The sequence below is a fragment of the Galeopterus variegatus genome, unplaced genomic scaffold, assembly GCF_000696425.1.
Source record: "Galeopterus variegatus unplaced genomic scaffold, G_variegatus-3.0.2 Scaffold2740, whole genome shotgun sequence".
NCBI classification, from domain to species: domain Eukaryota; kingdom Metazoa; phylum Chordata; class Mammalia; order Dermoptera; family Cynocephalidae; genus Galeopterus; species Galeopterus variegatus.
This window is the reverse complement of record NW_007728851.1, coordinates 50,005-74,106: the sequence shown is the minus strand read 5'-3', so window position 1 is coordinate 74,106 and position 24,102 is coordinate 50,005. Positions and strand designations below refer to the sequence as shown.

Here is a 24,102-nt window from a genome sequence, read left to right as displayed (position 1 = left end):
AATGAGATGTTCTTATTATTTGCACTCTGAAAATGAGGCTTAGAGCAGATAAGTAACTTTGCCAATGTTTAGCTTGCTTGGGGGACATTCACGGATCTACAAGTAATGTATCTTTGAGTAGGTCAACTTCTATGAATTTATGTGTTAAATGGGGATGATAATGCCCACCCAGAAGTACTGTCATGATTAAATGAGATCATAGGTGTAAAGTACAGGGTGGGCTGCATGGTAGGAACTCAAAAATAGTAGCTTTTTGCTACTCTATTTTTATTTGTGTTAACAAAATTCAGAGGCTTTGTGACTGTGGAACAGATCTAATTCCTCTAACAATGCATCACCAACATCTGAATTTGATCATTTGTTCATCTCCATTAGGCTCCAATGATATTTCGTGTTATCCTAGGGAAAAATGTGATTACTGTGACATTTAAAATTCTGTGCAACCCAGGAAGAGGGAGGAAGCACACTCCTGAAAACAAGAGGAAATTCTGGTTAGACTGTCATTAGACAACTCCAGGTTGTCGTACTTTAGGGAGCTGAACAGCTGCAAAGATCACCAGGAGGGGCCTTTGTTTCCCAAAAGGTGTTTGGTATTTGCTTTCACTCAAGCATGTTCCTTCTGCTCTGATAACCATTGTCATCTTCCATTACAATAAAAGATGTCAGAGGGATTTTTACAGGCATATGGCTTTAATTTAGTTTTCCCTCTGTGGTCATAAGAGAGATTGCAAAAATGAAAACAAAACAAAACAAAGCCCCACTCAGCCATTCATCAATTCCTATTTATTGGACAGCAATCGTGTGCCACACAGCCGGGAGGACAGGATCTCCACTTCTAAAGTGACAGGATGAACACACTCCTTTCAGGGTGCTGGCTCTGGGGACCCCCATTCCCCATTTCCTCTCCAGTCTTTGGGAAGCGGGTCAGAGGACTATGCAGATTTACCTGGGAAATATAATAATACCAGCCACATTTTCTTTTCTCACAACATTATTTGGAATTTTGGCTGTCCTTTATAGTTGCCAAGGCCTGTTCATGTCCATCCACTGTTTGCAGCAATCCAACGAGGCGGCCAGGCAGGCCTGAACATTCTTGTCGTACAAGTGAGGAAACTGAGGCTCAGGGAGGTTGGGACACTTGGCCAGGGTGTCACAGCCAGAGAAGGGGCCAGTCTGCAAAAACTTCCTCCACTCTTGTTCCTTGCCCGGAGGAGAGTTTTTGAAAACAAACTGCATTATGCCATTAAGGGTAATCAGTGTTCTCCTGAGAAACAGAACCAATACTGTATCTATACCTGTATCAATGTATCTATATCTATATCTACATCTATATCTATGTAGACATAGATAAACATAGGTAAGAGGGGATTTTTTAGGGGAACTGGCTCACATGATTATGGAGGCTGAGAAGTCCCACAGTATGCTGGGTGCAGGCTGGAAAACCAAAAGCCAGTGGTGTAATTCAGTCCAGGTCTGAAGCCCTGAGAACCAGAGAAGCCAGTGGTCTCAGTCTCAGTCCATGGCCAAATGTCTGAGACCCGGGTGAGGTGGAAGTGGTGCCCATGTAAGACAGGGTCTGAGTCTGAAGGACTGAAAACCAGGAGCTCTGATGTCTCAGGGCAGGTGAAGATGGATGTGCCAGCTCAAGAAGAGAGAGAATTCTCCCTTCCTCTGCCTTTTTTTTTTCCTATTCCAGCCCTCAATGGATGGGATAATGCTTGCCCACGATAGTGAGGGCAGATCTTCTTCGCTCAGTCTACTGATTCAAATGCCAATCTCTTTCGGAAATACCCTTACAGACACACCCAGAAATAATGTCTTACCAGCTATCTGGGCATCCCTCAACACAGTAAAACTGACATATAAACTTAACCATCGATCATGCACTGCTTAAGATCCTTCCATGCCTCACCTTTATTCCCTTATTCTTAGGATAATGCCCAAACTTAACGTAGCTACTAGGCCTTTTGAGATCTGACCCCTGCTCACTTCTCTAGACGTACCTCCGGCTATTTCTGGCACCCCCACCCCACTGCCCACCCCAGTAATATGCTTAGGTTATACTGAACCCCACGATATCGCTGTCTGTCATCACCCTGCTGTGACTTAGGAGGCTCTTTCACATCTCCACTCCCGCACATGCTCGGCTAACACTCATCACTTACATTTCTGTTCAGGTGTAACCCCCTCCAGGAAGCCCTCCCTGATCTCTCATTCGTGCATTTGATGCCTCCACTATGACCCTCTGTCATATCCTCTTCTTTCCCTCTGCTGGGCTGTCAGCTCCGTGAGGAAGAGGACTGTGTCTCACCATGGGCAGCACCCTGTGGACTGCCTCCCCTGGGCTCTCCTGCTGGGTGTTTTGGGGCTGACTTCTCTCCAGCAGTAGGAAGCACCCAAAGGAAAAGGAAGGATGGGGAGGAGACGGGAGGGAGTCAAGTTCGGATGGCCCCCTTCCCTGCCTCTCCTGCTCTGACACCGTGTTCTGACAGTAGCTGTGCCCCTCTACAACCACAGCTCTGGCAGGGTGCCTCCTCCTCCACCATCTCATTCTCAGTGGTCTCTGGTGACATTATGCTTCCCTGATCCCTCAGCCCTACAAGCAGAATTGGCTGCTAACTCCTGCTAGTTTCAGAGTGCTTTGCCATCACGTGCTTGTCTCCTGCACCCTCATGAGCAGCACTGTCATCTGGACCGTCTGTGGTAGATTCTATCTCCTGCCAGGTTTCTGACTGAAAAGATGTTCTACTTGGTACAGGTAAGATTATGATTTTCAAATTCTCTGGGATGGTTTCTGTCAACTTTGTATTTTTGAAGGTAATTCTCACGACAGCTCCAGACTGCTGCCTTATTATACAGACATAGACAGTCTCTACACTCTGCTTAATTCTTAGCATTTCTGCTAAGAGCATCAGCAGGTGTCTTTAGATCTCCAGAAATCATATTGTTCCAAGCAAATTTAGTATCTATACATCTATATAATTCAGCAGTGTGGGAAATCTCTCCCCACATTTAGGAACTACTCTGCAGTGTTCTCAAAATTCCTCCCAGTTCACTCTGACTCCCCTAATGGTTCTTTTGTGAAGGCCACATCCAAAGTCATGCAATGATGGTTGGAATGTAGGGACACTGGTGTGAAAGGAGTTCTAGATGCCATGTGTTTAGGCATCAGTGTTTTCCTTTAGAATCCTGTGATTTTATAACTGGAATTTTGTTAATAGAATAAAACCTGTATTCTCTAAGAAGAATATAGGAATGGACTGAATTATGATTTGTAGGTATCTGGGATCTACTAGTAGAAGGCAGAGCCATTCTCAGATCTGAAACACCCTGGCTTAGAAACCAAAATGAATCACTGTGGTCTCGGCCACCCTAAACAGAACCCAAGGTGCAGGGAAATTATGTGTGTGCAACTGGTACACAGTGGAAATGTGGAAAAATTAGGCTTAGACAAGAAAATATTTGAGAATAACATATCTCACAGAGAACTTGTTTCTAGAATAAAGAACTCTTAAAACTCAGCAGCAAAAACCCCCTGAAACAAACAAAAACATAAAATTTTTAAAAATGAGTAAAAGACTTGAAGGGACATTTATTTCACCAAAAAAAAAAGATATACAGATGGAAAATAAGCAATGAAATATTGTTCAACATCTTTAGCCATAGAGGGAATGCACATTGAAACCATGATGAAATACCACTACATACCTATGAGAATGGCTAAGATAAAAAATATGGACAACACCAAGTGCTAACCAGGTCGAGGAACAACTGGAACTCATACATTGCCCATGGGAATGTAAAATGGTACAGCCATTCTAGAAAACAGCTTGGGAGTTTCTTGAAAAGACAGGTAGGTTGAATCATGTCCCCTTAAAAATGCTCATGCCCTAATCCCAAGTTCATGTAAAGACATTACCTTCAAAGGCAAAAGGGACTTTTCAGATATGATTGAAAACATGGACTTTGAACTGGTGAAATTACCCTGGATTATCAGGGTGGGCCCTATCTAAGCACCTGAATCCTTAAAGACAGCTGACCTTCCTGGCTGTGTCAGAGAGAGACGTGGCAATGGAAGAAGGATCAGAGAGGAGGAAAGAAGGGTTAGAGATGTGATAGGAGAGGGACTGTGCTGGCCACTGCTGGCTTTGAAGGTAGAGGAAGGGGACCGTGAGCCAAGTTCTACCACCCCAAGGGACTGAACTCTGCCAGTAACCTGAATGGGTTCTCTCTGAGAGCCTCCAGAAAGGAACGGCCCTGTTGACTTTGTTTGGCTTCTGGTGTACAGAACTGTAAAACTATAAATTTGTACTGTTTAAGTCACTAAGTTTGTAGTAATTTGTGATGGCAGCAATAGAAAATCAATATGCCACATGATCAAGCCATCTTACTTCTGAGTACTTCACCTAGAGAAATGAACACTTATGTTCACACAAAAACCAGTACATGGATGTTTATGGCAGCTCTATTTGTAACCAACAAGAAATGGAAACAATTCCAATGACATTCAGGGGTGAAAGGCTAAAGAAACTGTGGTACGTCCACTCTGTAGAGTATAGCTCAGTAACAACAACTATTATGAATGTGCATAATGACCCGGATGACTCTCAAAGACATTATGCTGAGTGAAAGAAGCCAGTCTCAGAGGGTTACATACCATATGATTATCTATGTAAGATTCTTGAAAAGACAATGCTATGGTTATGAAGAACAGAGCAATGATTGCCAGGAGTTGGGGGGAGGGCAGGAGAATATGTCTATAAAAGGATAGCAGGAGGATAGCTCGGTGACAAAACTGTTCTGCATATTGATAATGATGGTGCTCAAATGTACCTTATGTGTTAAAAATTCATAGAACTGGACATCCTCCATCCCAAAAGTCAATTTTTTCTGCATGATAATTTTAAAAATAAGAAATAAACCAAAATGATAACCCAACAAACCAACACAACAAGACAAAGAAAGCTCATTGCTGATGCAGCTTTGTGAGAATTTCCCATCCTAGGGAATGTACCATAAACACGACTGGGGTACTCCTACAGTCACTTCTCTTTTTTTGTGCCCTGGAAGCCCCTCAATATCTTCCTAAGAGAGGAAGGAGTTCCAGCAGGGGTTCTGGAGACGTACCCAAGTCTTTTTCTCTCCTTGCAAAAGAGGAGTTTGCTTAGGCAAGCTCTACAGTTCTTCAGAGCAGGTAACTGGGACTCAACCCCTTGCCATAGGAGTGGGGTGACCACATGTCATGGCTTGCTCAGGACTAAGGGAATTCTCAGGATGCAGGATGCCCAGTTTTAAAACTGGGAAAGTCAGCCACTACAATGTGACAAGAAGTCACAAACCTCAGTTTTCTCATATATGAAATAGAAAGAATGCTTGCCCTATCTCACCAGGTTATCATGAGAAGCAAACTTTAAATTGTAAATTCCATATAAATGTGAGTTGGTTGCATTATTACAAACATGAAAAACATAAACCAAAAAAACCTAGTCTTAGGGACAGTCTTAAAATTTGGAAAAAGGGGAAGTGTTATCAAAGGTGATCATGCAGTCGGAGTGTGGTGTGTGTGTGTGTGTGTGTGTGTGCCTGACTGCAAGCATTGGTGAGGTTTAAGTTTCAATTTTGGGTCTATAAAAATATATGCACCCAAGAATGTAACTTTTGTTTTTGGCAACACACTTCCTGGGAAATTTTAGTTAACTGGATCCCAGGATGGGACAGGGTGGTGATTCTCATCCTTGCCTACACACTGAAATGATCTGGGGATCTTTAAAACACAGGTACCTGGGTCCTATTCCCAGAGATTCAGATTTACTGGGTCTGGGTTTGGCTAGGCTTAGGAATTGTTAAATCTCTCCACATGATTCTAATGTACAACCAAGGGCCTCTTAATATTATCAGGCCTGGTCATCACCCAAATGGGCCAGCACCCCAGAAATGGTGCCACTTAGAGGTCTGTTCTTACTACTAACTCAGACCAGTCAAATGGTACCTACAGGAGAGTGAGCTTGCTCTACAAAAGTCTTAGATGTGGCTCTAAGAGAGTTGACTTTTGATCTCAATAGAACTCACATCTGCAAAGAATAGCCAACAGTAATACCAGTCACTCAGAGTACTTAATACTATAATTATTACTTAAATTTCATTATGTAAAGGGGAGCAGTTCTGGATTGGGTGGTGTATTAGTTTGCTAGGACTGCCAGAGCAAAGTACCACAAACTGAGTGACTTAAACAACAGACATTCATTGTCTCACAGAAGTCCAAGATCGAGGTGTCATCAGGGCCATGCTCCCTCTCTGAAAGCCCCAGGGAAGGTTCTGTTCCAGGCCTCTCTCCTAGCCCCTGGTAGTTCCTTGGCTTGTGGCAACATGACTCAATTTTAGAACTTCAACATACACATTTTGAGGGGACATGATTCAACCCAGGAACCACAATTTCCATGTAGAAGGTACCATGTATCTTATTCGGATGAACTCTAAAACACCATGACAGAATGATCAAAAGGGACTGGCATCTGGCCTAGTCTCCAGTGAGGAGGTATTCCCTGGCCAGCAAGAGAAATCCACAAGGTTAATCCACAGATTATTTCTTGTTGATAGATAAATAATCTTGGTTGAATTTTATGAGATTTAAAAAACTCATCCTCAGGCAAAATAAGAATTTTTAAAGAGTTTCTCCTCAATAGGAATATCCAAGCAAAACCTTGATTAGCTATTCAGGAATGCTTTAAAAGGATTCTTTCATTTGAAAGACTAGAGGGACTTACAAGTTCATACTGACTCTAAAATTTTGTGCAAAGACATATTCATAGGCACACCGAACATTTTTGGGGTAGAATCCTGCACCAGGCACTGTGTCCAAAGGAAGAATACTTCAGACCCGGCTCTAGACACAAAAACCTAATGATGCGTCAACTCTGCAAGAATCCATTGCTATTTCTACTACACAAATGTTTTCACTGGAGAGAAAATAGGTCCAGGATCTTCGATGATGGCAAGATACAGATAGCAAACTCTGGCGCCCTGTAGGACTGCTCAACCAATGATACTGCTCCAGGATAATTAAACTGACATCCATAATTTTAACCCTCTACAGCATGCATGCATTTGGTTGTTCTTTCTATTATGCATTTACGTAATAGCAGTGAAGGCATCAATCTTTATCTGCCATCCAACCTGGCCCTCCCCTGAGAATGGAAAAGGAAATATCACATCTCTGATAACTTAAGCAATTTTAACAAGAAAAAGAAATCCTGGATAAGCATCAAATGCAGTGAATCTGACCACCCAGTGATAAAGATACTAAATGCAAATTTTTTTTTGTTTCTACAATCATTGATTTAATTATTGAGAATACAGGTCAGGCCTCATTCATGGTCACAGCCCAACCATTTTTCCAGCCCCCCGTAACATTAAGATTGTTACAGGTTTGTATATAGAGTTCTAAAGCAACATTCTAGAAAATGTAAGGGGAAATAAAAAATATAATGAAATCACGTATACTTTTTAAATATATATATAAAATTACTAATTTATTTTTTTATTATAAAAGATATGCCACTGTAGGGAATTTGAAAAATGCAGAAAAATATAATAAAATCACTAATGTCATCTAATATTTTCTTCAGGTCTTCTGAGTCTTCTTGGTGTTTATACATAAATACCATTGGTATAATATTGTATACAGACTTCTGTTTCCTTTTATTTCCACTTAATGTTATATTGTGATACTTTCCCTATGTAATTAAATATTATCAAACATTTTCCATCATGTTATATACCATATTTTATTTAGACATTTTTCTGGTTTCCATTATTTAGGCATTTATTTCTATTTTCAATAATGCTTTAGCAACCCTGCCTTTTTTTTTTTTTTTTTTTAGCAGCTGGCCGGTGCAGGGATGGAACCCTGAACCTTGGTGTTATCAGTACCAATGCTCTAACCAACTGAACTAACTGCCAGCCCTAGCAAACCTTTTAATACAAACTTTTTGGTTTAGAGTTATCATCATTTATGAGGATAAATTCATAAAAGTAGAATTACTGAGTCAAAGTTTGAGCATTTTTAAGGTTTTTGATAGATACACCAAGACTGCTTTACAGAAAGTTTGTAGTGATTAATGGATATCCTAAGAATACTTAATAATATCTATGTCATGTACACTCACTAACATAGAATATTATATTTTAAAAATATTTTTAATTTGATAATATCTTAAATAATTAATCAGTAATTCTAAGGAAGCCTCATATCATAGGTAGGAAGGTTTGTTTGCAATTTACAATTGGCAAGGAACAAGGCACTGCAACAGATTATTGAGGAAGGCTGTATTGTCCACAGCCCTAAAGATTCACTTCTCTTAGAAAAAAATACAGTTATCTGTTCTGGATAGGCTAGACATTCAACTGCCTGAAAGTAGGGGGAAAATCCCTTGATTTCTCCCAAATATTTTCAATATTTTTAGGAATAGCTTTTAAAATCATTTTTATTGAATTAAGTAATTTTTTAGAAAGGCCATTCTACTTGTTAAAGCATTTAATCTTTAACCAAATTTTAAGTATGCTATGGGATAAGCCAGGAACAAAGAGACTGGATCCACCATACCATATTTGATTGATTCTAAGACATACTTTTTCCACATTTAACCATCTTTGAGAGTGGGCTGCCTGATGGACACTGCTGGCAATCTCAGATCCCTCTGCCACTCTCATGCACATAGTTCCGTGGCTTTCACTCTCAACATTCAGCACCTGCATCTCTTTGTTGGGGGTCTGCCCTCAGGCTGCAGGAACACACTCTGCCTGCAGAGAGAGCTAGAAACACCTGGAAATTTACATGTCCCTCCCTGGACCCCATGCTTAACCAGTGACTGATGGTGCAGCGGTACAAATATAGCTTGCTGGCCTCTGACTTAGACAACTGCTGTAGGCCCGACGTTGTTTCCAGGGCTCACCTGTGGCACTGAGCTGGTTACCTCCACAGTGGGCTTTGTTCAGCTTCACACCTTTGTGTGGGAGTTTTCCTCCCCCTTTGGGTTGATCCTATTTCTCTACTTCTCTACTACTTTTTCCCCCTTTGGGACTTCCTAACTCACACAAATCCTCATCTCAGGGTAACCCAACCTATTACAGGATGTGTCTTATAATCGATGATATCTTCCAATTGCTGTTGGCCATGCAGCCATAATGATATAGTTGTCTCTGCCTGTGCATGTGTTACACTTTTTGTTGTGTAACAGAGATGAAAAAAGATTACTCAAAGCAACATGAATGCACTGAGAGCCCGAAGGGACTGCAGCTCAGCAACTCCTCTGTTAGAAGGAGAAACTGGATAGCAGCCCCGAGTCGGTTTTTGTTTTAATTTTTATTGAAAAGACAAAGAAATTACAGGAAAAGAACAAAATGGTTAATCAATAATAGTAAGGACATACAGAAATTGGCTATGTAACAATCTTCATCCAAGCATGCATGGTTTAAAATGGTTTAAACAATATACCAACAAAAGAGTCATAAATCTAAGCTAGGTAACATGCAAAAGAAACAATAAGACAATCATGAAAGTGCCTGACTTCTTGAGAAACTCACAGAAACAGCTTAAAACAAAATATGGAAAGACCTCCATGTACTAACTAATCTAGCAAAACGTCCTTGAAAATCTTAACTCACAAGTTTTCCCAACAGTTAAGCTTTGTTGTATTAAAGGTTATTGCCCACAGAACAATCCTTGTTCTGTTTCAGTTTTCTTGTTTACATCAAAGGCTTTAAACCTGTGTGAGTTTCTTTTTCATAAAATCTTCCAATAAACCCATTACATTAACAATCAATGTATATAATCCCTTACCTAAACACTGATTAAAATTAATTTGGTGGACTCTTACCCCCTAGCTGTAAACTCTTGTTTCCTGTCCAAGGACTTTTGTCCCATACATGTATTACCTAAAAACCCTATACTAAAAATCAACATATACTTGATTAAAATTTCTTTGGTGGGCTCTTGTCCTCCCAACTGTAGGCTCTCGCCTCCTATCCAAGGACTCTTGTCCCATGTATGTATTACCTAAAAACCCTATCTAACAATCAAATAGGAATCAAAATTTTTAACCCTCTACAGCATGCATGCATTTGGTTGTTCTTTCAGTGATATGACTGAACCATAAATGCCTTTTTCATTTTTAGTGATACACAAAATGATAAGTCTTAAAATTGATGGAGTCTTAAATTTTGTAAAATATTAATTAAGAATATGGTACTCATAGAGATAGAAGAAATATAATCAATGAATGATCTTAGCAATATTGGGAAAACTGAGGTAAATTCCCAGACTTCTTACCTTCTTCAGTTTGTAGTAGGGGATCCATTGTTGAGTGAAGAACTATCAGGGTTTGGTCATATTCTTGAAATTTTGTAGATTTTATTAGCTATTTCTCGTCTGGCCAACCTGTGCATGTGAGTGTGTGCTACACGTATGTATATATGTATCACACAAGATGTACATACATGCACACACACATATACGAGGGGTCTTCACAAAGTTCATGGGAAGATTCACATTATCTTTTAATTTTATTTTTATATGAACTTTCTGAAATGCTCTTGTGTATGTATGCATTCTATTTCCTTCAGATTTTCTTTATATCGAATACTTTTACCATTGAGGGAGGTAATCCACACATTTAATCTGGTGCCGGCTTTTTGTTTTTGTGCGGTGATCACCACACAAAAATTAGATTAAATGCACGGATTATTTCTCTGAATGATAACACTGCTTGGTATCAAGAAATAGAATCTGCCCATAAACATCTTTTCCTATTCCATTCCAGAGAAATTCCTGACCTGAACTGTCTATATTCCAAGCTTACTTTATTATCCACTCAATTTGTTTTGCCTTCCTGTTTCCCTTCCTACATTTGCTTATGAAAGATGAATTTCTGCTTCGTGAAACGAACAGTCAAGCAATTCCAGTGGGGTTAGTTATAGATGGGATAATTTCCACACTTTCAGAGTTCTTCCTGTTTTCCCTTCCTACATTTGCTTATGAAAGATGAATTTCTGCTTTGTGAAATGAACAGTCAAGCAATTCCAGTGGGGTTAGTTATAGATGGGATAATTTCCACACTTTCAGAGTACTGTGGCAATACACAGCTCTCTTGTGCCAAATCAATTCTTCAGTAACATGATTAATTAACCTATAAGAACAGAAGCTTGAATGCTGTTGCCTTGATATGCAGTAACCCTCTATTTCAGTTTTAGGCTTTATCTTTCCTTCCACATCAAAATAATTCTGTTGTATTTCGTCAAAACCTTGGGCAAATCAACAGTGTTTAAGTATGTGCTTTACAATCCTTTCACTGCAATCACACTGTGAGTTTGACAGCCAAACTTACGCAGCATACGCTTTCTTCTTCAGCAAAATCCATTATATTGTTCCAACATTAGTGGAACCAGTTAATATAGACATGCTTAGTTAAACTCCCACCTCACTTTTTTCTTTCATTTGATTTGTCTTTCTATGCCAGAAGCAGGAAACAGCAAAAGAGTTTTTGAAAACAATAAATCAGGTTTTTTATTCTGTAAACACTTACTGACATTTACTGTGCCATGTCTTGTGTGAAAGATGCAAAGTAATATCTGGACTCTGACTTAATAGGGCTCAGAGTCTAGTAGGAGAGATACTTGATCCACTTTCCTACTCACAGTAATTGCAAATATGGTGATAGACTTGATTAAAAGGTATGTAGTAATAGGGTCTGGAGTAGGATTTTAGAGCATGAATCCTCCCAGTTACCCTTCTCAACCTCCAGCATTTTAGATAAAACTACTCCAAAGCAACAAGAGACAAGAAACAACAGACTATCTGGGCTAATTTTCTATCTTCCCATTTCTCTCCTACCCCCACCTGATTTACGCACGTCGTTGCTCATGTTGAGCGCAACAGGCACAGAGAGAGAGACTAGTTGGCTTTAACCAGAGTTCCAATTTTCATTACAACATGGAGAAAGGAAGCACAGAACAGAAAGTAGGACCAGAATTCAAGCCTCCAAGACTCAGTAACCCAGCACACTAAAAATAGTAACCCAGTAAGTGCTGGCACTAACAACTCTTGTGGGTGGAAGGTATGTAAAACTACAGGTGTGTAAAAATGCAGGTGGTATCCATCAAGTGCCAGTCCTGGGCATGGGAAGGCAGCATGTGTCAAGAAGATCTTCACGGAAGAGGTGAAAGGAGAGCGGAGTCTTGATGGGTGAGAAGGAATCTGATGAGGAAATGAGGCGGCAGAGAAAGCCAAGAGTCAGACAGCACATGGTGTTTGGGGACTACTGAAGAGTAGCAAGGGGGCAGTAGAATCAAATTTGTGTTTCAGAAAGATAATTATGACAGAAATGTGGGTAGATTGATGGGGACAGATGTGACAGAGGGGGGAGAAAGGTATATTGCCTATGTTGTAATCATCCAGGGAAGAGACAAAAAAGACCTGAAAAACAAATAGGCAATGTTCGCATGGAACAGGGAACAGATGAGGGTACTTCAAGATTCCTGGAAAAATAAAATGTAAAGATAATGGGAATCTCTCCATGAACTTTTTAAAGTACCCTCATATTTAAGAAATCTTCTAGAAATAGTACATGTTTTTTTTTTTTTTTAAACCCCAAACTCACGAATCAGGTAAATCAGTGCCAGATGATGAAACAGAGAAGCCAAAAGTGTTACTGTAATGGAGCTCTCTCTACGAGGAAGGCAACATCGGAAGTAGGTGATAAATGCTTCTGACCGCTACTAATCTCAGTCACCTTGCAGATCCCTTCTTTCTTTGGGGTCAATGCTAACCTCTGTGGGCTTATCTAGTGCCAAGGCACTCTGGGATTGGATGGTCTAATGTCACTGTCCAAACTGGTTCCCATTGAGAAGCCATGGGGATTGAATGGAAAAGATTTCCCTCAGGCCCAGCAGATTTTGCTGCTATTCCTGTGATCCTTTTGGGTTCATGGAAATAAATCTGATCCTCCAACGTGGATCACATTGAGCTGGAGGTAGCTTACTGAAGTTGTCCAAGGCCCCTTCTGCTAGACACACCATGCAATGATTTCCATTGCAGGGGACAATGAAGGATGGCTTTCCTCTGCTCTCAAAACAAATGCCACTGGAGTTTTGCTCCTCCCAGGAACTTGGCCCAGGACGTGGGGCCCAGGCCCCTTTCTCTGAGCCCCACCATTTTTGTTCTTTCTTTTCTCCCCACCATGCAGGTGAATTATTTCCTGGACAAGGAGTAGGAAAGCCTTGATTTTTCTTATTGTATATGCTCTCAAATCTTTGATCTAAACCATAAATCCTTTCCATTCCTAAGGATTTTTGAAACTCAAAATAAGATGCTTTCCTCTGCTTTCTGATATCACACCCTTTCTTGAGGCAGTGAACATTACATGGCCTATTAGTTCAAATGTGGGATAGAGAAAGGGGAGAAAGAAAATAAACAGAAAAAGTTTTGGTTGATTTCAGTTGTATGTCCTTTGCATAGAATACAGACGACATGAGGACTAGAATCACATCTGTCTTGCACTGTATCCCTAGTACTTAGCAAAGTGTCTGGTATTAGTAGTACGTGGTAAGTGTTTAAGTGAATAAATACCAAGAGGATGAGAGCTAAACTGGGAACTAAGCCTTAGTAATGAACACCACATGACACATTTCACTTGGCAAATATGTACTGAACACCAACATGAGGACTAGAATCACATCTGTCTTGCACTGTATCCCTAGTACTTAGCAAAGTGTCTGGCATTAGTAGTACGTGGTAAGTGTTTAAGTGAATAAATACCAAGAGGATGAGAGCTAAACTGGGGACTAAGCCTTAGTAATGAACACCACATGACACATTTCACTTGGCAAATATGTACTGAACACCTATATGGGACTCTGTGCTAGATCCTGAGGACACAATGATAAGCAAGACAGACAGAATCCCCGACCTATGGAGCTCACTTCCATTATTACTCCAATTGCCGAGGAAGAAAACAAACAAAATAAAATCATGAAATTGATAAACAAAGTAAAAGGAATAAATAGGGTGAAATGATAGTAATTTGGTAACAGGGGAATGAAAATGGGGGGAAAGAGCTATTGATCTGATTGCCCTTTCCTTCAGACCAACCCCACTCCAAGAGTAAAACTGAACTTTTGAAAAAAGGAAAAGTGGACAAAAGTATTATTAATTAAAAAGTAAAAAATCATATGAAGGAAACAACATAAAACCACATTCAATATTTACAAAATTATCATGCAGGCACAATAAATATTACATGTGGATAGTTGTGGTTAAAACACCTTGGGTATTTCATTTCTAAAGTTAAGTGCCATAGGCATATTCTGTTCAAAGTTCTTTTCCTCTTCTCAAAAGTTACATGCAATATAGTGTGTAAGTTGTTTTAATGTTAGTTCGGTTCTTTCTGTATCTATATTGTAAAAATGTCAAGTGCCTTCAAACAGTTGCATTTCACTTAATAGAGAAAATAAAAATGTCCCATTTCTCCATAGAAAATGGATAACATTTACCAATTGTGCAAACACTTTATGAACATATTGTTTGACTATATTTTGACAGCTGCTTTGCATTTATTATTGGAGAGGCTCATCATACGGCATGTTCCTTTTCCTTTTCTAGTCAAGGGGTGTTAACATTATTTTGGAATCATTCAAATTTAAGAGAATGATAAAGGGTCTCTTTTCAGGGGTTGTTAATAAACTAACCCCTAATTTCTTATACCTTTAAAGAAAAACAAAAGATTTTCGAGAAAAAAGAAGAGAAAGAAAAAAGGTTTTAGACTATGAATTCCTTGTTTTGGGAATCAGTACTATTCAGCATGGTGACAAAAATTTTACATTTTGCCTGGCATTTAGGTGAAAATGCCACCAGGAAATGTTTGCTGAGTTGAATTGGTTTGGGAAGAGGCAGGGGATTATTATCTACATTATATAGATGGGGAAACCGAGGCCCAAAGAACTTGCAGGTGCATTTGTATTATGCTTTGTACTTTACCAAGGGCTCTCACCCAGGTGAGGTCATTTAAAAGTTGGTCCTCACTACCATTATATGGAAAGTAAGAAAAAGAGAGAAATGATGTGTTTGACGTATAATGAAGTAGTCACTGCTAGACTCCCCTAAATACAGCCAGTCATTCTCTACTGCTAAAGAGACAAAAAAAAAGAAAAAAAAAAAAAGAAGATAATGAATTACAATGCACACACTGCTCATCATAACGTACAGCACAAAATGCTCAATAAATATCATCACAACATTCATAGGCCTTTTCCATTAGGTATTCGACAGAAACAGGGAGGGAAGTGACACAAAAGAGCAGTCAAAAGATGAGGTGTCAGTGGACTGTGCACGTGAGGTCCTTGCTCTTAAGTGACTGGGGCATCACTTGTGTTTACCTCACTAGGAACAAACTAGAAAACACTCCCAGTAGGGGAGGGAAATTTCATGCCATTAATTTGACAACAGTAAAAAGTCTGTACTTTCACAATTATAGATACTATGTAAAAGTAACTCCAGGTGTTTGAGAATCCACTCACCTCTGGGGGACACAAGGAAACAACTCCCTCCAGGGCTTTTCTCGAAACTTGTCTCCCTGAAGCTTCCTAATGTTCAAATAGCTGTCAGGTGAAGCACAGTCTTCTCCAGACATTCTGGAACTTCTCAGAGCCAATGACTGCCTATCAGTCTGGTTTTGACTTTATATCATTACTCAAGACATAAATCATGAATCCTATGTATATTCAGGAATGTATGGGTGAGCACAATATAAACCTATATTCACCATATATACGGGTATTATATACCATATGAAATTCAGTAGACTAGGAGTCGTAGGATCTAGGTCTGATCTCGCCCAGACACTAACTCACCGTATGAACTCTTAGGGTCTCAGTGCACTCATCTATAAAGTGGTTGTGAGACCGTTCCTACACTGTGTTCTAAGGAGCTCTAGGTTTGCACAGCAGGGCTGGGGCTGCTTATCTTGCTTTGAGTTGCCTTCATCTTGCTCCAAGCAGAGCAGTGCTATTTTAAACACATCTGTTATATATATTGGAATTCTACACAAGCTTTATTTGAAAAATAATTTTTTTTCACCAAAAGATATTTGAAAACCATTGAACCAGGTGATCCTTAAGATACCTGCTATAATTTCAAGGTTCTGAGTTCCTTTTTCCTTCCTATTTTTTGAGGGAGGGTGTGGAGAGGCAGAGTGAGAGAGAAGAGGAAGAGGAAGAGGACAGGAGGACAGGGGGACAGGAGGACAAGAAGGAGGAGAAGGAGTGGTGGGGGGGAGGGGAAAGAGAAGACGCCAGAGTGACAAACACTAACTTCTCTACATCATCATGCGTCATGTGAGAACAGGTTATTCTCCTTAATTAATAATTTGTAATCACATTCTTCATAAGAATGATATCATAACATTGGGTAAGAACACCCTTTTTATTATTCGGTTGGCATCTCACACCAAGTGACATCCTCCCCATTCCATTCCCCATTTGCCAGCCCCCGGTGTAAATCGTTACACTGAGAGAAAGTCTTTAGCACTCCAAGTCAATGGCTCATTCCCTGAAGAAAGTGTCTAGTAGCATCCTTTCAAAATGAAAAAGTATGATCTAAAGTATGATCAGTGTAGGGGGTGGTATCAGCAACAGCAAGGCCAACCTGGACTTCATAGGAGAGGAGATTCTGGATTCATTAACTCCCCTCTAACTCTGCCTCTGTCAAGGGCAACCTGAGCAGGGCAAACCACTGATGGGAGCCAGTCCCTTTACTCTCGAAAAATAGGAGCTGCTGAAAGAAGCTTGTTCAGAAAACATCACAAACAGTGGCCCTACCTGGTGAAGAGTGTGGGGGTGAAGATGGGGGAAGGGTTTATAGGAGCAGAATATGGGGTTATGGAGGGGCCGTGGTTGACTGAAGAGGTGCCTCCTGAATCTCTGTGGAATGCACAGCTGCAGAGCCAGCTGCATCAACAGAACCATGGTGCCCTGCATGATGGGTTGTGGCCTCCCCCTGCAGGGACAGCAGGGTGCAGGGAAAGGGGACTGGACACAGAATCAGGAGACTTAGGTGTGGGTCTCAGCCCTGGAACAGGGTGTTTCATCTCCCTGAGACACTATTTTCCTAACTGAAAAACAAGAATAAAAATACCCACTAGATCAGCCTCACAGGCATGTTGTATGATTTAAATAAAACAAGTTCTGAAAAGCATTTTGTAAATTAGAAAGCCCCATAAAGATGTAAGCTGTATTCAGTTGCCTATGAGGAAGTCTAAATGAGATCCTTAACTCCCAAAAGCTTGCTAAGATTACTTTCCTAAGATACAAATATAAAAGGTTAGTGATTTATCAAATAAATGAAGTGTGTCACTAGGTTCACATATTTTTCAGTATCAGTCTTAATCATAAAAACCATCATATCTGATACTCTACAAAGAACTACATATAAAATTACAAAGATATAATTATATATGAAAGAAGTACACATATTATAAAATCTAATTATATGTGATTTCAAAAAATATGACTAGATTACTTTTAAAGAACTACTGTAGGGGCAATTGATCTTTTAAATGCATACAGTAATATCAAAAAGTTTTATAAACGTAGCCTGAATCTAGAGTCCGTATTTTATGCTTCATGTTGTACGTGCTTTATTCCTAGTTTGGACCACTGTGTCTCAGAGTTGTGTGTTGTGTGTTTCTGCTCATGTCATCTATGTAGACTGAGATGCCAGAAGATCACGGAGCTCCGCTTCCTACAGAAAACCATCAACTTTTCTGGTCGGGAGGTTCTCTAGAGCAATCGTCATCGTGTTCCTCTGAGCAAGACAGGTTCAGGACACTCATCACAGGATGGATCCAGGATGTAGTCTGTGTTACGTGACTTGGGAAGAACAAGGAATGCAGTTAGAATTTGAAAGATTGTCTTTCTATCCATCCCTGCAAGTACTGATCCTGGTAACACTGCTTCCATACTGCTTACTGCAGTCCCTTGTGATAGGCAGCAGGACTGGATCCAATAGTTTTACTAAGTTTTAGACACGTTTTAAGGTTCAGTGAAAACCATTTCTTTCTTCTTTGGTAAAAAGGAGTGTAGGTGAATGTATCATCTTTGACTCCTCTCTTTTCCTTACCTAATATTCAGTCAGTCAGCAAGTCCTATGATTGTCTAGCTATAACATCTCTGGAATCTGTTCCCTCTCCTTTTCCAGCAGAATAGCCTGGATCACTAAAATAGCTTCTCTCCCTGCCTCTGTTCTAGTTCTTTTCTAATTCATTCTCCACTCCAGCCAAGAGACCTTCCTAAATGACAAACCATACATTGTCACTTGTCAAGTTCATTCTAACCGATGTTAAAAGTTCATTCTAACCGATCAATGCCTTCTGGATCAAATAAATACTCTATTGTATGAAATACCTCAGTTTTTCACCTGCCTCAACAATACCTTCTTCTCTGCCACAATCCTCTCCCCTGACGAGTTAATTTGTACTAATTCTAAAGCACCAAATCTCCCTTAAGATTCCTCTAAACTGTGCCCATAGTCTTATCTCTTATTATACTATATTATAAATACCTGTCTTTTTTTAAGGCCTTCTTACTACATGTGAAGTTCCTTGAGGGCAGGAACTATGTTTCTTATCTCTGAATTTATGGTTCCTGATGTGTCCTCAGAATAAATGACTAGCATCCTGAAAGGTGCCTCAGGGAAAGAACGTAAGCAGAGATGAGGAAAGAAACTTGCTTGGTGAAACAACATCACACAACCATGCTCCTAACTGGCAGATGGTTTTTCTCAGACCTAATATCTTATTCCCAGCCTTCAGGGAATGAATCTCTTAAATCCATCACCATCTGCCCAGTTCCTGAGTATTGGACAGAGAGCTTCTGGAATTAGGATGAAGATTTTTTTTTTTTTTCTCTTCTTGGATACTCTTCCTAGGCCCTAGTTTACATCGCTGCCTTCAACAATCCTAAATCAGTTTTCTCAGCTTCTGTCCTACCCAAACCCAACCTCAGAAGCAGCACCATGTCTTAGATCAAGTGCGCAATAAAGATCAAATAAGATTGCAGCTCTCAAATATCTCCTACATTATGAAGTAACATTTTCCAAAGCATATTCCAAGAGTTTTTAATAAACGTTATGTGAGGAATAGAATTACATGGTCAAATAGATTTGAGGTTCACTAGGTTAAACACAGTTAAATAGGTTTCTTTAAAATTTCAGAGCCTTTAATACGCTAATATGCTCTATGAGTCTACAAGAGTATGCAATATTACTCAAACTAACATGCCCCTGTTATTATACACGAAGCTAGAGTTCCATAGAACACAATTGGGGAACTATCACAAAAATGCACTCACTTTTTGTCTATTGATGACAATAACTAAAAATGTTGTACTTAGTACAAATGTTTAGTTTTACGTCGTTACTGGTTTGGTTTGTATTCAATACTATACAGTTTGTTCATACAAGAATGAATTTCTACAAATTGTTCAGCTTCCCTGTTTAAATATTAAAAATGTATCTTACAGTTCCCTGATGGGGTANGGATGAAGATTTTTTTTTTTTTTCTCTTCTTGGATACTCTTCCTAGGCCCTAGTTTACATCACTGCCTTCAACAATCCTAAATCAGTTTTCTCAGCTTCTGTCCTACCCAAACTCAACCTCAGAAGCAGCACCATGTCTTAGATCAAGTGCACAATGAAGATCAAATAAGATTGCAGCTCTCAAATATCTCCTACATTATGAAGTAACATTTTCCAAAGCATATTCCAAGAGTTTTTAATAAATGTTATGGGAGGAATAGAATTACATGGTCAAATAGATTTGAGGTTCACTAGGTTAAACACAGTTAAATAGGTTTCTTTAAAATTTCAGAGCCTTTAATATGCTAATATGCTCTATGAGTCTACAAGAGTATGCAATATTACTCAAACTAACATGCCCCTGTTATTATACACGAAGCTAGAGTTCCATAGAACACAATTGGGGAACTATCACAAAAATGCACTCACTTTTTGTCTATTGATGACAATAAATGAAAATGTTGTACTTAGTACAAATGTTTAGTTTTACGTCATTACTGGTTTGGTTTGTATTCAATACTATACAGTTTGTTCATACAAGAATGAATTTCTAAAAATTGTTCAGCTTCCCTGTTTAAATATTAAAAATGTATCTTACAGTTCCCTGATGGGGTAAAAGAGTTCAAGCTGTTTAAAAATCAAGGTGAAGGTGACAAGGCCCAGACACCTTCATAGTTTCAAAACTTCAGAGTGTAGTTGAGTGGTACAAAGAATCATTATTCTCTTGATAATAATCCACATTACTATTATCTCTTTAAAATGGTTTAATGGAATTTCTAATTATGGAGATGAAATTTACTAAAGTATCTGACTCGGCACAGGTTAACTTCATTTGAAGGCCTTCATAAAACTGGAAAGCTGCCTAGATTCAAAGTAGTTTTAAAGAAATACTAATGAGTGTAACATAAGAGGGATAAAATGCCACTGCAAGGTTAAATGAGGACACATCATGCTGTACAAAGTACATGCGTAAAACTGAAGGGAAAAATTGCTTGAAGAGACTGCTTTGCTTATTTTAAAATCTTTGTATACATACTTTATCAGCACATTTACAATATGTTGGTCCAAAGAAGACACTGTTATTTAAATTATTTTAAATTGTCCCTCTCATATAATGTTTCCTAATCGGGTACGAGGGAAGGGGGAAAAAAAGCCCCAAAACCAAAAAAAACCAGGAACAATTCCCTGAGGGATAAATTCAGGTGCATGACTTGCTATTTGACTTTTTACAAATAATATTCTCATGCTTGAAATATTGTAACTGTCCATATATGAACATTCCATTAAGTTGGTAATTAAAAATAATCAAAAGCAAAATGTCTAAGAAAAAAATGTAGTTATACACTTTGAACAATGAATATTAGAAAGTTCCACCAGAAAGTCAATCTTCATTAAGCACTTTTTAATCAACAAAAGAACACCCAATCTTACTTCAAATACAAAGGTAACAGCATAAAATTTGATTAACATGAATTTGATTAATCTTACATTCACAATATACTTTTTTGTAAAGTTTATAAACAGACATACCCCTAAGCATCAAACATGCAATTATAATAGCTGCTTGCTAGAAAAAATAAAACAGAAGTAACAGAGAGATGAGTTCTGTGCTTCAAGTACACATTTCACACCTGGGTCTTCATTCACAACATCCGGAACCAATTGGACAGTGCTACTGAAATTTAGGTACTGCATATAAAGTGCTTTGAAAAGAGCAGATACTCAGTAAATGATCATGGCTACTTTTATTGATAATTAGGGCTTTCCGATTATTGTGAGAAAAACTTGGAATTCTTCCTGTGATGTTGGAATGGGGCCATTTGTGTGTACACCCTTCAATTTTATGTCCTAGTGAGCACCGTTGCTAAAGAGCTTTGACATAATCGGTATGATGAGATAATCCGAGATTTACTGGCTTGGAGAACATTCTAGTATTAGAAATATTTCCTCTGTGATTTGTGTGCTTGGAAATTCAGCTGAGAAGAGAGAGAATAAATCAGCCCTGTTGACTCTGTTTAATTAATAAAGACCCCATGGTTCATAAAGGGAGATGTTGCTACTTAGCATAAAAAATTTAGAGGTCTGGAAAATAAATGAAGCTGACTATGAAACATGAAAATCTTCCAATTGAACATACAGTACCTCTGGCAAATGTTTCTGCAGAGACAGTGCATCTGACCTGATTTGGAGAGCGATATCCGGCAGTTCAGATATATTTGAAAATCAAAAAAGCATAATACTATTTGCCTCTGAATGGCTGCCAAATCTGTTGTTGGAAAACAATATTTGATCTGGGAAGATGACAGTATTGTGTGTTTTTATAAATAATATTAGTAAATGGAAAGACATATTTTAGAGCTTATAAAAAAAAAACTAAGAGAACATGCTTTATTTTATTGGCAAAGAAATGTAAGTGAATTATTTAAATCCCATTATAATTACCCTCCTTATGTTTCTAACCTCCTAGCTAGAGAAGCAAAATGCTTTCTTTCAAAAAAGAAAGCAAAATGCTTTCTTTCAAAATAAAAATTTAGGACAGCCTGTTAAGCAAAAAGTGGTTTAAAGACAAAAAGTGCACCAGTTTGGTAGAAATTCATTCTTATAATTCTCTGTAATGATGAAAGAGGTTCGTTTGTTAATCTTCCATTGTAGATGGCCCTATTTATATATCATTGTGAATTTAGCAAGATTTGCATGTATTATTTTATCACATTTAAGATAAAGCTGCAGAATAATAAGCCAAAAGTAATTAACTTCCAATGTCATTTTTTAGGGAGGATAATACTATGTATCTAATATTCATATGAAGCAGCAAACAAACACAAATACATAAATATATGTTAGTACAATTTGTTTCAGGCACCAGTAACTTAGAATCACTGGAAAATTTTACAATTGGCCATAAACTGCAAGTGGTAATGACAATAAAAGATTTATACTTAAAAAATAATCCCAATTGAAAACAAATTAGAAGAATGAAAGGTGAACATGTCAATAAAATTATAAAAAAGTCACCAAACATGATAATGCAGCATGTAATCTTTTTTTTTTTTTTTTGTCCTTTTTGAGACCCGCCGCACCGCGCTCAGCCAGTGAGTGCTGAGAGCACACCGGTCATCCCTATATAGGATCCAAACCCGCGGCGGGAACGCTGCTGCGCTCCCAGCGCCGCACTCTCCCGAGTGCGCCACGGGCTTATGTAATCTTGCCATAGACACTAGCTATGAGAATAACTACAGATTAGTAATATGAAGTATCCATTCAAAAAATATGTTTACAGGCCTACTGCTCCCAGTGATATGTAAGAAGTTTCCTCTTACATAATTTTGGAAGTATGCCCCTAAAATCAAAATGAATATTTCTCATTAACGAACTTTGTAAACATCACAGAAAACTTTGAGCATTTTGTAATTAGGCATTTGGAAGTCCAGTGAGACTCTGATCAAATATTAACAGGATTTCATCCAAATCTTTATGGTCTTAAGGACAAATTTTATTTATTTTTTGTATATTTATGGTACTTTCTATTAAAAAAATCATATATCTTTTGAAATCTTTAATTAAAAAATTTTAGGTCTCAGATACCAAATTATGTTACACTAATCCAAAGCTGTAGAAATATATTACATATGCATAATATTGGAAAAAATTGCTGTCATAAGACTTGTAAAAGATGAACACTAAAAAGAAAATTTCTGAGAAAAAATATGGAAAACATCATATTTTTTCAAATGATATACACAGGCCTAGACTGCTTTTGATTATTGTTTGGAGCTAAAACATCCTAGGTCCAAATCTGATATAATTAAGTTTTCAAAGAAAGAAACAGATCTATAGTCACAGATTACAGCCCTGGGTAACTCTTAAATATTAATGCTGTTTTGATCATGATAGGACAAAAAAAAATACAGAAAAAAGCAAAGAACATATCCTACTGACACTGATACCTCTACACTAGATTATTAGATACTAATAAACAATTATATGGAACTGTATAGTTAGTATACTTGTACTTTCTCATATATCCTTTGGCAGTGTCCACCAGAAATTTATGTTCTCTATTCCATACTGTAGAATTGGAACCAGGGGGCAGCTGCCCAGGCAGATAATACATTTCCAGGTTCTCCTTACATCTTTATGAGAGCACTTGATTAATTCTTGCCAATGGAAGGTGACAGAATTGATGTTTATCTCTTGCAGGTGAGGGGCTATTAAGAAGCTGGAGTACCTATCTACTCTCACTCCTCATCTGCTAAATGAATGTAGAGGCCTTGGAGGCTTAGGGGATGGCAGAGTCATAACATGGAAGGAGCCTGGGTCTTAAAATCACACCAGAAGAAAAGCCATACCCATCAACCAGGAATCCCTGCACTGACTTTGACATGTAAGCATTAAGCCACTGAAAGCAGATGATGAGTTATTGCACTTAGTGTTACTCTAACTCACTGTCAAGCAAGAAGAAATGTTTCAAGAGGAAGCCA

The 24,102-nt window shown here is 38.6% G+C and overlaps 1 long non-coding RNA gene across 1 annotated transcript in view; it reads right to left on the bottom strand.

The window, feature by feature from the left end:
• Positions 1-16,452: 16,452 nt before the first annotated feature.
• Positions 16,453-24,102, bottom strand: part of LOC103598793 — a 21,490-nt gene continuing 13,840 nt past the window's right edge. The window contains exon 2 of the long non-coding RNA XR_551229.1: positions 16,453-17,916. This is a non-coding gene — a long non-coding RNA (uncharacterized LOC103598793). The remainder of the gene's footprint in view (positions 17,917-24,102) is intronic.